Source organism: Tamandua tetradactyla, chromosome 2, assembly GCF_023851605.1.
Source record: "Tamandua tetradactyla isolate mTamTet1 chromosome 2, mTamTet1.pri, whole genome shotgun sequence".
In the NCBI taxonomy this organism is placed as follows: Eukaryota; Metazoa; Chordata; class Mammalia; order Pilosa; family Myrmecophagidae; genus Tamandua; species Tamandua tetradactyla.
The window spans coordinates 71,582,080-71,595,776 of NC_135328.1; the positions used below are offsets into that span (position 1 = coordinate 71,582,080).

General features: G+C 36.6%; 1 non-coding gene across 1 annotated transcript; it reads right to left on the reverse strand.

The window, feature by feature from the left end:
- Positions 1-264: 264 nt before the first annotated feature.
- Positions 265-397, reverse strand: LOC143675354 (small nucleolar RNA SNORA70). The gene has a single exon (XR_013171580.1). It is a non-coding gene; the product is annotated as a small nucleolar RNA SNORA70 (small nucleolar RNA).
- Positions 398-13,697: the final 13,300 nt, after the last annotated feature.

Below are 13,697 nucleotides of genomic sequence, written 5' to 3' on the forward strand. Positions count from 1 at the left end.
ATCCTTTGAAATCAGCATACTTGGTAAAACCCTACTTCCTTAAGATATGAATCTTCTGGTGGCCAGGGGGGCTTGAACTTGGCCCTGTATAGTACCTCAATCACAGGCTCTTTGTTTTGAAGCTTGGTTTGGGATGGACACGATAACTTAACTAATATGGGTCCTGGCCGCCAGACCCTGGGGCTCTTCAAAGGCACCTCACATACCTGTCTGGAGCCTAGCCTGGGGACAGCATGAGGTAATACATGAACATCAGCAAGTAAGGTCTATCTCCAAGATTTCATAAGGCAACCCATATAAGCAGTAGGTTCTAACACTGCCAAGGAGGCACTGTCTGCAGCTACTGCACCTAGGGTCCCCATAGAGAATGGAGGACAGTTAGATTAATCAGCTGCAGAGAACTAATGTTTTTGGTTAATTTTTTTAATAAAAGGGCGCCTAATATAAGCAATGTTCAAGGTGCTTTGGTTACATTAATTGCAATGCTAATGCTACATAACATTGGAAGCAAGATACTCATTGTCCCATTATAAAAATTCAGAAACTGTGGCTTAGAGAAGTTAAATAACTTAGCAAAGGTCAGTAGAAAGCAAGTAAAAAACTAGATTCAAATTACTCATTGTTTCCAAATCTCTTTTTCCTTCCACTTTAGCAGGCTACATTTTGTGATACTTTCTAGATACTCATGGAAAGGTTAACATTTTAATCCATTTAATCAACACTCATTGAGCACTAAGACTGGGCTGTTCTATACTAAGCACAATTTAGGGATTTCATGAGTCATTCTTCTTTGTTAGCACAGACTTTGAAATTTACAAAGCAGTCAATAATTATGAGCTATATTGAAATATAATTTAGTTATATTCAACAGATTTTCAGTCATAAATATATATTTTTTGGGGGGTGCATGGTCTTGACACATGGAATTGAACCTGTGTCTTCTATATGGAAAATGAACATTCTACCACTGAACCACCCATGCACTATATCATAAATATTTTAAATATAAATTCATTTTGTCAGATAAGTTCTTCCCAGTAACAAGTTTTGAGAATTGGGAGTGTAAGTGAAATACTGATGTTCAAGGATAAATCTATGTTGGCCAACACTAGCAAAGTCTATAAGAAGTTAAGTGGATAAGGGCAAGCAGAGAAGGAGAGAATTACCACCTTGGTAATTGAGGAGAGAAAATGTAACAGAAGGAAGGTGGTGGTTGAACATGGACATTTATGAGAATTCTAGAAAAACACATAATTTTTGTAACCCTTAAACTAACACACATAATTTTTGTAACCACTCTAAATCTGCTTCCTATTATAAAAAAATATGTTTGATTGGTTGGTACAATCTCTGAATTTCTATCTCTAGTTCTAAATCCTCAAACTTTCCATAACTAGCACACAAGCTCCACGGTAGTGTTCACAGTGTTTAGCACATAGTAGTGGCTCAACCAATATCTGAGATAATTAATTTTAGTTAATGAATGGGTAGACAAGTGAATGACTTACCTTCACAATTTGATTATACAGCAAAAAAAAAAAAACCCACAAAAAAACCAAAACATTGTAAGCACTCTGGACATCTGAATTGCATAAATTTCAATAATGTATTAACAGAATTTGGAAATTTGGGATTGAGTTCTGGGTATTTTTAATGTGTACCCCACCAGTAAACATGCACCCATAATATATGTATATTTTAATTTATGTATGTGAACTGTCTGTTTGCATATTAAGTATCAGTAATGTTTAGCTTTCTTATTTTTAGATAATATAAGCTTAAAATTTTCTTCCTGTATCACAGTGGATTAAATTGTATACCTTCTGAGAAGCACAAACTCCTATTTTGTAGCCACTGAAATGACTTCTGGACACCAAGACATCAAGAAGAGTCAATAAGCTCTTTGGGATTCAATGAATGTACAGATTATAATGGTCCTATTCCTTGGGCACTGCTGTCAACATCAGAAAGAATCACTATGTTCAGTGTTACTCCAGTCAGTGATTGCTCCATTTCTAACAAACTGCATAGTGCAATGGAAACTGTGCAAGCCTGAGAATCAGGGGACTTGGCCTTTACGTGTGACTGATAAGTTCAGAAACCTTCAGCAAGGTCCTTGTATCTCTGGGCTCTGGTTTATGATTTTATAAGTGACAAGGAACAATTCTCAATCCTTACATACCTTAAGGAAATAAACAGCAAGAAAAACACCTAAAAAGCACATCTGCTGACAAAAGCACAAAACTATTTAAAGAGAGGACTTGGAACTGGGCCATGAGATTTGGTCATTATGATAGTCAAGGAAATATAATTAGTTTCCTGGAGCAATCCCTTTGCTACCATCTACCCTCTGTGATGGTTGGTAAATGACTAGTAATGATTGATCCCAGCAGAGTAGCTCTTTTGAAAGAAAACTCATGCTTTGTAAATAAAGTAATTAACCATGAACGTCATTAAATACCCATTCATCAACTTCAAGCATTAATATTTTCCCCCCATAGTTCAGGACTTGATCAGATTTAAGAATCCAACTTCAATATCTTCAAGCATATAGATTCACTGAAAATGAAGTTCCTATATATTAAGACCCACTGCTCAATTATGATCTAGTACCTTCTACCAACTTAATTTAACTTCTTTTTGGGAGCTTGATGTTCTTCATATGCAAATGATTTAACCTAGCTCAACTAATCAAAACGTTACAAGTAGTATATCACTACATAACAATGATATATAATAACAACTGGTTATAGCATACTCGGCATTTTTCAGAGTGCCTTCACATATATTGCATTTTCAATGACTTACATAGAATTAAATAACTTGCCTATAGAATTAAATAGCTAGTGGATAGTGGAGAAAAACCCAGAAGTCTAAATTTTAGAACGTTGCCCTCTAAAAATTCAATGATCCTAAACTGAGCCAAATCCAGGCTTGAAACTTTTAAACTGACTTCTACAGTAACTATTGAAGGCTGAGAAACACTTATTTCATTATTTAATTAATTTATTTTTTAATGAGATGTGGCCAAAAAGTAACTGAAAACAAAATTAGAGAGAGATGGTTTTTCATAGAGGTCCACATTTCCTACTGTGGATGGCAGACTTTCTTCATGCTAAAATTTTGTTTTTGTGGAAGCAATAACCTTCTCTTTTATAGGTTTTTTTTTTTTATCTAGAAAATTATTCTTATCTCTAACTCTTTCCATATGAACTTCATTGTTTCAGGCCTAAGCTGAAACATACACTATCGTTTTACTTTTTTGTCCCTTAATATCTGTCTCTGTTATTAGTTTTTCTGACAGACCATTTTTATTTTTTCGGCAGACACACTTTGGTATTGCCGGCATTAATAATCTGGCTGCATCTTCTTTTAACCTGAAGACGCCCTGCATATGGGTATGATAAAGTAGGAAACAGTCAAATCATATTTTCCACAAAAGAGTGGAAATTTTACCTCTACAGTGAGAATTTTTTAAGAATAAATGAGATAACTTTTAGAATTTGAAAATCCACACTGTATATAGTCATATACTTAATAATTTCTTGTTTCTGTGTTTCTCTTCTCTGAGCTTTCTTTTTCATTGCCATGTTAGAATTTCTTCCTTAAAAAATTCAACAGGTTACTTTGAACTTTTTTCCTGACAATATTGCCTTAACTACTAGATTGGAGTCATGAAGATGCAATTTAAACACCTGCTTTACACACCTGCAAGAGCTGGGAACAATGTCAATGAAGAATGGCGAAGACAAGGAAACTTAAATTATAATAACTTCCAGACTTGCAAAGCTGAGAAAACTTCAGATGAACTGAATTATCTTTCTTAAGGGTACTTTTCAACTCATTACATCCCATATAATTTAAGTATATGCATAAAATCAGAAAATGCAAAATATCAGTATATAGAAATATAACTGGGACAAAATTTCCTAATTATAAAATAATATGTTTCTTGTTGTACACACAGAAAACACAGTAAAGCTCAAATAAGACTGGTCTCCAGTCCTAACACCACTTAAAGAAAACACAAGCTTCATACTAACTCTACCCTTCAATTCCATTGAACATCAGCCATTAAGAGTCACAATCTAAAAGATAGGTTCACAGGGTATGGAGTAGAGATAGGAATGGGAAATTAAGACATAAAATGCACAGTATTCCTATTTGGAATGATGGCAATGTTTTGGTAATGGATGGTGGTGATGGTAGCACAACATTGTGAATGTAATTAATAGTACTGAAATATATATCTGAATGTGATTAAAAGGGGAAATGTTAGATTGTATAGATGGTGAGAAAATATATTTTTTTTAGAAAGGCACATTCTCTGGTTATTCAGGGATTTCCTTCATATTCAGCTCTTACTCCTCTAGTCTATATTAATCTAGGATTTTCTCCATTTGTGTCCCTTGAGCTCCCACTGCTCAGATCACCTGGCATCTATTTAGCATTCTTCACTAATTCCTAGTGCTAAGGTAGGCTTGCCCTTTTGTTAACTTCCTCTTCATCATTTCAGCCATGCTAGGAAGCAAGACCCAAAATATATTTATGTTACCTTCTTCCCCAGAAATATCAAAGGATAATTAGTACATTTTGAAAAATGATCATTAAACCAATGACTTTACTATTTTTAGGAAATTACTTACGAATGTGATACTGGAGAAAAGCTACGGATTCTTTTGTCTGACACACTCAATAACCAATTCCTGAGACACCAGGGTTTCAAAACGAGAAAGAGTTTATTACTAGCTAGGTAGTAGGAGAACAGATGGCCTAATGGCCCAGAATCTGTGTCCCCATGTTTAGAGGGTTCAATGTGTTTAAGGCTTTTAGCCAGGGGAGATGAGGTCATTTCTAATAACAAGTTCAAAGCAGAAAAGGAGACTGTTACCATTATCATTTCAATAGGAGAACATAAGTTGAAAGGAGGGGAGGCAGAGCCATCACTTCAGTACTAAAGGTATAAGCTGAAAGGAAGGGAGACTGGTATTTTTCAATAGCAGAGTCCAGGGGATAGGATTTACAAATGTTCCAGGCTGTAGCTAGTTAATGATTGACTTCAAATTCTTCATTAGCATTAGGTCCTTTGTTGTACAAGAAAATGACCAGACAAAGGAGTAACAGCTCTTACAGTCACAAAAGCATAAGATATGGTCTTTTACAATCATCTCAGATATCAGGGTGATTGAATTATAGTTTAAGGGTTTCAGGTATTCTCCTCTGCCTAATTCAATATTCCAGAAAGTAAAAAGGAATATGATTCAGTAATCAAAATAGCCCTTTAAATATTAATTTCTCAGTTACAGTGTAGGTGACTTGTAGGTTAAAGTCTAAGCTACTGCACGTGTCATGTGTGCCCATTTTGATTAGATCCAGTCTCGGTTTTCAAGATTACTTTGGAGTTGGGATTAGTTCTGGGCTGACCCAAGACCCTTCATTAATAAACATTAGGAGCTGTCTTTAGTGATTACAAGACTTTAAAGTTGAAAAACTGGATAACTGGGCACAAATGAAGGTGAGTCACAAGGTTTTTACAATCATAGAGGCAGAAGATAAAGTCTATACAATCAGTATCACAAATCAAGGCAGCTGGGTTATAATTGAGAGATTTCAGGAATTTCCCTCTGTTTAGTATACCAGAAAGCAAAAAGAAATATCCTTATGATGTTTCAATAATCAAAATCATCCCTTAAATCCTGATTTCTCAGTTACAAATAAAAGATGAAGAATAACTCTCCCAAAAAAGTGAGTATTGGTAAACTTAATATTTTATCATAAAATATGCAAATTTATTTTACAATTTTAAAGAAAAACAAAGAGATTATAAAATAAAAGTAAAAATGCTAAACACAGGTGATAGAAATTGCTAGAAGTAAAAAAAAAAAAGAACAGAGAAAGGGGTTGGGTAAACCATTATCTGTATATTATGTGAAAAGAGATTAATTTGCTCTTGTATTCTCAGCTGTGAAAATGTATCACACAAATCCCAGTTTTTATAGTATGTGTCCCAGTCGCATACTATATGTATGGGACACATGTGATTTTTTTTTTCATTTGTACAAAAACCTTCAACAACATCAATGGTATAGTGATTACCTTAAAAGTATGAACCAGTTCTACAAAATCTTGACTACCAAACACTATTAATTGTTCCTCAATTAAAAGTCACAATACTCTAGTTATGTTTCACGTGATGTTATACCTCACAATGTTTACTGTATAAGAAACTTAAAATAGATGTGCAGTCAACATGCAAATATTTATACAAGCAAAATGGGCCATGGGTACTTGACAAATATCTTAACAATGGAATTGTAATGAAGAACTAAGGGTAGGAAGTATGACAACAGTAGCATTTTGGTGTTTTGGTATGGAGCAACAGACAGTCCCTTGAACTAGCTTCTAATTTTGGCTGTGGTACTGAAAATCTGTGTCTTAGTGCAAGAGAGATTTCAACCATGACCTCAGGCTCCTCAGCCAATTAAAGAGATTGAACAAGTATTCTTAGAGACTATTCTTCTATTCCTAAAATCTGCTGCACAAACACTGAACTCTAAAATATGAGGATAAAAAATATAGAGATAATAGGAAAAGAGATTCCATATGCAGTTAAATTGAAGGGTCCAATTAGGTATGGTAAGTATGTACATAAGAGTTACTCTGTTCCCTCTGGCACAGGGACAATGAACCTGCACCGGAGATACAGGCTTGCTCCATACCAAGTTGGGAAAAGAGCAGGACAAGGAGCAGCAAAGGTACATAGAACTTTCCTGAGACTGTTAAGTTGCCCTTTTCTTGTTTTGGCACTTGCTCAGTTTTAGTGTAGTAGTAGCCTTTCAAATGTAACATTAAAACTGTAAGCAAGCTATGAATACGAGTGCTTAGTCTCATAGAGGAGCAAAATGTAATTGTAAAGTCTGCACCCAGAGATGAATAAGCTTTCATCTTTTGCCCCAGACTTGGAGGCACCAGGCCCGTGTGTCAGAGGCTGTAAACCCAAAAGGAAGTAGTAAATAACTGCGATCAGGAATTAATGAAGCTCTGCAGACCCCTCCAGAAAGATTATCTTTTTTTCTCTCTCTCTAAATGTGTATAAAAGCCAACTGAGGGACTTCCTGGAAGATGGCGGCTTAGTAAGACGCGCGGATCTTAGTTTCTTCTCAAGGACAGCTACTAGGGGAGTAGAAATGATACAGAAAGCGCCCAAAGCCACAACAGAGATAAAAAAGACAGCGTACCCCATCCTGGAATGGCTGGCTGGCTGAGAGAAGCAGCTCGGGTGAGATCGCCGAGGCGCGCGGGCCTCACCGGGCGGGGCGGCAAGCGGCCGGAGTTACTCCCTTCCCCCTTCCCGGGCCGGCCGGGAGAATTGGAGAGGCGGTCCCCTGAAACCAAGGCGGCTGGCACCCACACCACGCGCAGCCCCCAGGACCAACTGAGAGAACTGGATCGGAAATCCCCAGGCCGTGGAGAATGGTGACGGGTGGGGGAGGCCCCTTCCAAACCCGTGACTCCCGGGGAACGTGCACTCTCTCGGGCAGGCCGCTGCCGCTGGCGCCCTCCCGCCACGCTTGTCGCCCAGGGCCGACTAGGAAATTCGGACGGGCTCTTTCCTGGGCTGCGGCGACCAGCAACTCTCCCTGCGTTCGGACCCCGGGCCGGCTCAAGCCGCTTCGGCTAGCGAACCCCCCGGACGGCGAGAGTTTTCAAAAGTTTAAGGTCCCACAGCACCTTTTACTGGTGGGACCCGCAGACAAACGTGTGCCACGAGCGCCACCTACTGGGCAGGATAAGAAAAACAGAACACAGAGATTTCACAGAAAAATCTTCGAAACTTTTGGATCCAATACCCAGGGAAATCTGTCTAAATGCGCAGACGCCAACAGAAGATAACGGATCATGCTCAAATAATTGAAAATATGGCCCAGTCAAAGGAACAAACCAATAGTTCAAATGAGATACAGGAGCTGAGACAACTATTGCTAAATATACGAACAGAAATGGAAAACCTCTTCAAAAACGAAATCGATAAATTGAGGGAGGACATGAAGAAGACATGGGCTGAACAAAAAGAAGAAATAGAAAATCTGAAAAAACAAATCACAGAACTTATGGAAGTGAAGGACAAAGTAGAAAAGATAGAAAAAACAATGGATACCTACAATGATAGATTCAAAGAGACAGAAGATAGAATTAGTGATTTGGAGGATGGAACATCTGAATTCCAAAAAGAAACAGAAACTATCGGGAAAAGAATGGAAAAATTTGAACAGGGTATCAGGGAACTCAAGGACAATATGAACCGCACAAATATACGTGTTGTGGGTGTCCCAGAAGGAGAAGAGAAGGGAAAAGAAGGAGAAAAACTAATGGAAGAAATTTTCACTGAAAATTTCCCAACTCTTATGAAAGACCTAAAATTACAGATCCAAGAAGTGCAGCGCACCCCAAAGAGATTAGACCCAAATACGCGTTCTCCAAGACACTTACTAGTTAGAATGTCAGAGGTCAAAGAGAAAGAGAGGATCTTGAAAGCAGCAAGAGAAAAACAATCCATCACATACAAGGGAAACCCAATAAGACTATGTGTAGATTTCTCAGCAGAAACCATGGAGGCTAGAAGACAGTGGGATGATATATTTAAATTACTAAAAGAGAAAAACTGCCAACCAAGACTCCTATATCCAGCAAAATTGTCCTTCAAAAATGAGGGAGAAATTAAAACATTCTCAGACAAAAAGTCACTGAGAGAATTTGTGACCAAGAGACCAGCTCTGCAAGAAATACTAAAGGGAGCACTAGAGTCAGAACCGAAAAGACAGAAGAGAGAGGTATGGAGAAGAGTGTAGAAAGAAGGAAAGTCAGATATGATATATATAATACAAAAGGCAAAATGGCAGAGGAAAATATTATCCAAACAGTAATAATACTAAATGTTAATGGACTGAATTCCCCAATCAAAAGACATAGATTGGCAGAATGGATTAAAAAACAGGATCCTTCTATATGCTGTCTACAGGAAACACATCTTAGACCCAAAGATAAACATAGGTTGAAAGTGAAAGGTTGGGAAAAGATATTTCATGCAAATAACAACCAGAAAATAGCAGGAGTGGCTATACTAATATCCAACAAGTTAGACTTCAAATGTAAAACAGTTAAAAGAGACAAAGAAGGACACTATCTACTAATAAAAGGAACAATTAAACAAGAAGACATAACAATCATAAATATTTACGCACCGAACCAGAATGCCCCAAAATACGTGAGGAATACACTGCAAACACTGAAAAGGGAAATAGACACAAATACCATAATAGTTGGAGACTTCAATTCCCCACTCTCATCAATGGACAGAACATCTAGACAGAGGATCAATAAAGAAATAGAGAATCTGAATATTACTATAAAGGAGCTAGACTTAACAGACATTTATAGGACATTACATCCCACAACAGCAGGATACACCTTTTTCTCAAGTGCTCATGGATCATTCTCAAAGATAGACCATATGCTGGGTCACAAAGCAAGCCGTAACAAATTTAAAAAGATTGAAATCATACACAACACTTTCTCGGATCATAAAGGAATGAAGTTGGAAATCAATAATAGGCGGAATGCCAGAAAATTCACAAATACCTGGAGGCTCAACAACACACTCTTAAACAACGAGTGGGTCAAAGAAGAAATTGCAAGAGAAATTAGTAAATACCTCGAGGCAAATGAAAATGAAAACACAACATATCAAAACTTATGGGATGCAGCAAAGGCAGTGCTAAGAGGGAAATTTATTGCCCTAAATGCCTATATCAAAAAAGAAGAAAAGGCAAAAATGCAGGAATTAACTGTCCACTTGGAAGAACTGGAGAAAGAACAGCAAACTAATCCCAAAGCAAGCAAAAGGAAAGAAATAACAAAGATCAGAGCAGAAATAAATGAAATTGAAAGTATGAAAACAGTAGAGAAAATCAATAAGACCAGAAGTTGGTTCTATGAGAAAATCAATAAGATTGATGGGCCCCTATCAAGATTGACAAAAAGAAGAAGAGAGAGGATGCAAATAAATAAGATCAGAAATGGAAGAGGACACATAACTACTGACCTCACAGAAATAAAGGAGGTAATAACAGGATACTATGAACAACTTTACGCTAATAAATACAACAATTTAGAGGAAATGGACGGGTTCCTGGAAAGACACGAACAACCAACTTTGACTCAAGAAGACATAGATGACCTCAACAAACCAATCACAAGTAAACAAATTGAATTAGTCATTCAAAAGCTTCCTAAAAAGAAAAGTCCAGGACCAGATGGCTTCACATGTGAATTCTACCAAACGTTCCAGAAAGAATTACTACCAATTCTCCTCAAACTCTTCAAAAAAATCGAAGTGGAGGGAAAACTGCCTAATTCATTCTATGAAGCCAACATCACCCTCATACCAAAACCAGGCAAAGTTATTACAAAAAAAGAAAACTACAGACCAATCTCTCTAATGAACATAGATGCAAAACTCCTCAATAAAATTCTAGCAAATCGTATCCAACAACACATTAAAAGAATTATACATCATGACCAAGTAGGATTCATCCCAGGTATGCAAGGATGGTTCAACATAAGAAAATCAATTAATGTAATACACCATATCAACAAATCAAAGCAGAAAAATCACATGATCATCTCAATTGATGCAGAGAAGGCATTCGACAAGATTCAACATCCTTTCCTGTTGAAAACACTTCAAAAGATAGGAATACAAGGGAACTTCCTTAAAATGATAGAGGGAATATATGAAAAACCCACAGCTAATATCATCCTCAATGGGGAAAAATTGAAAACTTTCCCCCTACGATCAGGAACAAGACAAGGATGTCCACTATCACCACTATTATTCAACATTGTGTTGGAGGTTCTAGCCAGAGCAATTAGACAAGAAAAAGAAATACAAGGCATCAAAATTGGAAAGGAAGAAGTAAAACTATCACTGTTTGCAGACGATATGATACTATACGTCGAAAACCCGGAAAAATCCACAACGAAACTACTAGAGCTAATAAATGAGTACAGCAAAGTAGCAGGTTACAAGATCAACATTCAAAAATCTGTAGCATTTCTATACACTAGTAATGAACAAGCTGAGGGGGAAATCAAGAAACGAATCCCATTTACAATTGCAACTAAAAGAATAAAATGCCTAGGAATAAATTTAACTAAAGAGACAAAAAACCTATATAAAGAAAACTACAAAAAATTGCTAAAAGAAATCACAGAAGACCTAAATAGATGGAAGGGCATACCGTGTTCATGGATTGGAAGACTAAATATAGTTAAGATGTCAATCCTACCTAAATTGATTTACAGATTCAATGCAATACCAATCAAAATCCCAACAACTTATTTTTCAGAAATAGAAAAACCAATAAGCAAAGTTATCTGGAAGGGCAGGGTGCCCCGAATTGCTAAAAACATCTTGAGGAAAAAAAACGAAGCTGGAGGTCTCGCGCTGCCTGACTTTAAGGCATATTATGAAGCCACAGTGGTCAAAACAGCATGGTATTGGCATAAAGATAGATATATCGACCAATGGAATCGAATAGAGTGCTCAGATATAGACCCTCTCATCTATGGACATTTGATCTTTGATAAGGCAGTCAAGCCAACTCACCTGGGACAGAGCAGTCTCTTCAATAAATGGTGCCTAGAGAACTGGATATCCATATGTAAAAGAATGAAAGAAGACCCATCTCTCACACCCTATACAAAAGTTAACTCAAAATGGATCAAAGATCTAAACATTAGGTCTAAGACCATAAAACAGTTAGAGGAAAATGTTGGGAGATATCTTATGGATCTTACAACTGGAGGTGGTTTTATGGACCTTAAACCTAAAGCAAGAGCACTGAAGAAGGAAATAAATAAATGGGAACTCCTCAAAATTAAACACTTTTGTGCATCAAAGAACTTCATCAAGAAAGTAGAAAGACAGCCTTCACAATGGGAGACAATATCTGGAAATGATATATCAGATAAAGGTCTAGTATCCAGAATTTATAAAGAGATTGTTCATCTCAACAACAAAAAGACAGCCAACCCAATTACAAAATGGGAAAAAGACTTGAACAGACACCTCTCAGAAGAGGAAATACAAATGGCCAAAAGGCACATGAAGAGATGCTCAATGTCCCTGGCCATTAGAGAAATGCAAATCAAAACCACAATGAGATATCATCTCACACCCACCAGAATGGCCATTATCAACAAAACAGAAAATGACAAGTGCTGGAGAGGATGCGGTGAAAGAGGCACACTTATCCACTGTTGGTGGGAATGTCAAATGGTGCAACCACTGTGGAAGGCAGTTTGGCGGTTCCTCAAAAAGCTGAATATAGAATTGCCATACGACCCAGCAATACCATTGCTGGGTATCTACTCAAAGGACTTAAGGGCAAAGACACAAACGGACATTTGCACACCAATGTTTATAGCAGCGTTATTTACAATTGCAAAGAGATGGAAACAGCCAAAATCTCCATCAACAGACGAGTGGCTAAACAAACTGTGGTATATACATACGATGGAATATTATGCAGCTTTAAGACAGAATAAACTTATGAAGCATGTAATAACATGGATGGACCTAGAGAACATTATGCTGAGTGAGTCTAGCCAAAAACTAAAGGACAAATACTGTATGGTCTCACTGATGTGAACCGACATTCGAGAATAAACTTGGAATATGTCATTGGAAACAGAGTCCAGCAGGAGTTAGAAACAGGGTAAGATAATGCGTGATTGGAACTGAAGGGATACAGACTGTGCAACAGGACTAGATACAGAAACTCAAAAAAGGACAGCACAATAATACCTAATTGTAAAGCAATCATGTTAAAACACTGAATGAAGCTGCATCTGAGCTATAGGTTTTTTTTTCTGTCTGTCTGTTTGTTTGTTTGTCTTTTTTTTTGTACTATTATTATTGTTTTTATTTTTTTCTCTATATTAACATTCTATATCTTTTTCTGTTGTTTTGCTAGTTCTTCTAAACCAATGCATATGTACAAAGAAATGATGATCATGCATCTATGTGATGATGTTAAGAATTAATGATTGCATATGTAGAATGGTATGATCTCTAAATGTTGGGTTAATTTCTTTTTTTCCGTTAATTAAGAAAAAAAAAAAAAGAGAAAGGATAATTGGAGCTGAAGGGATACAGACTGTACAACGCGACTGGATATAAAAACTCAGAAATGGACAGCACAATACTACCCAATTGTAATGCAATTATGTTAAAACACTGAATGAAGCTGCATGTGAGGTATAGGTTTTTTGGTTTTTTTTGTTTGTTTGTTTGTTTTTCTTTTTCTTTCTATTATTGTTTTAATTCTTATTCTGTTGTCTTTTTATTTCTTTTTCTAAATCGATGCAAATGTACTAAGAAATGATGAATATGCAACTATGTGATGTTATTAAGAATTACTGATTGTACATGTAGATTGGAATGATTTCTAATTGTTTTAATTCTTTTTTTAATTAATAAAAAAATAAAATAAAATAAAATAAAATAAAATAAAATAAAATAAAATAAAATAAAAAGCCAACTGAGACAGTTTGGGGAAGTTTCCCCGTCCTCCTTTTTTTAAAACTCCTCAGCCCATTGGGTGTGTCTCACATTAGCCACACCGGAGATACGA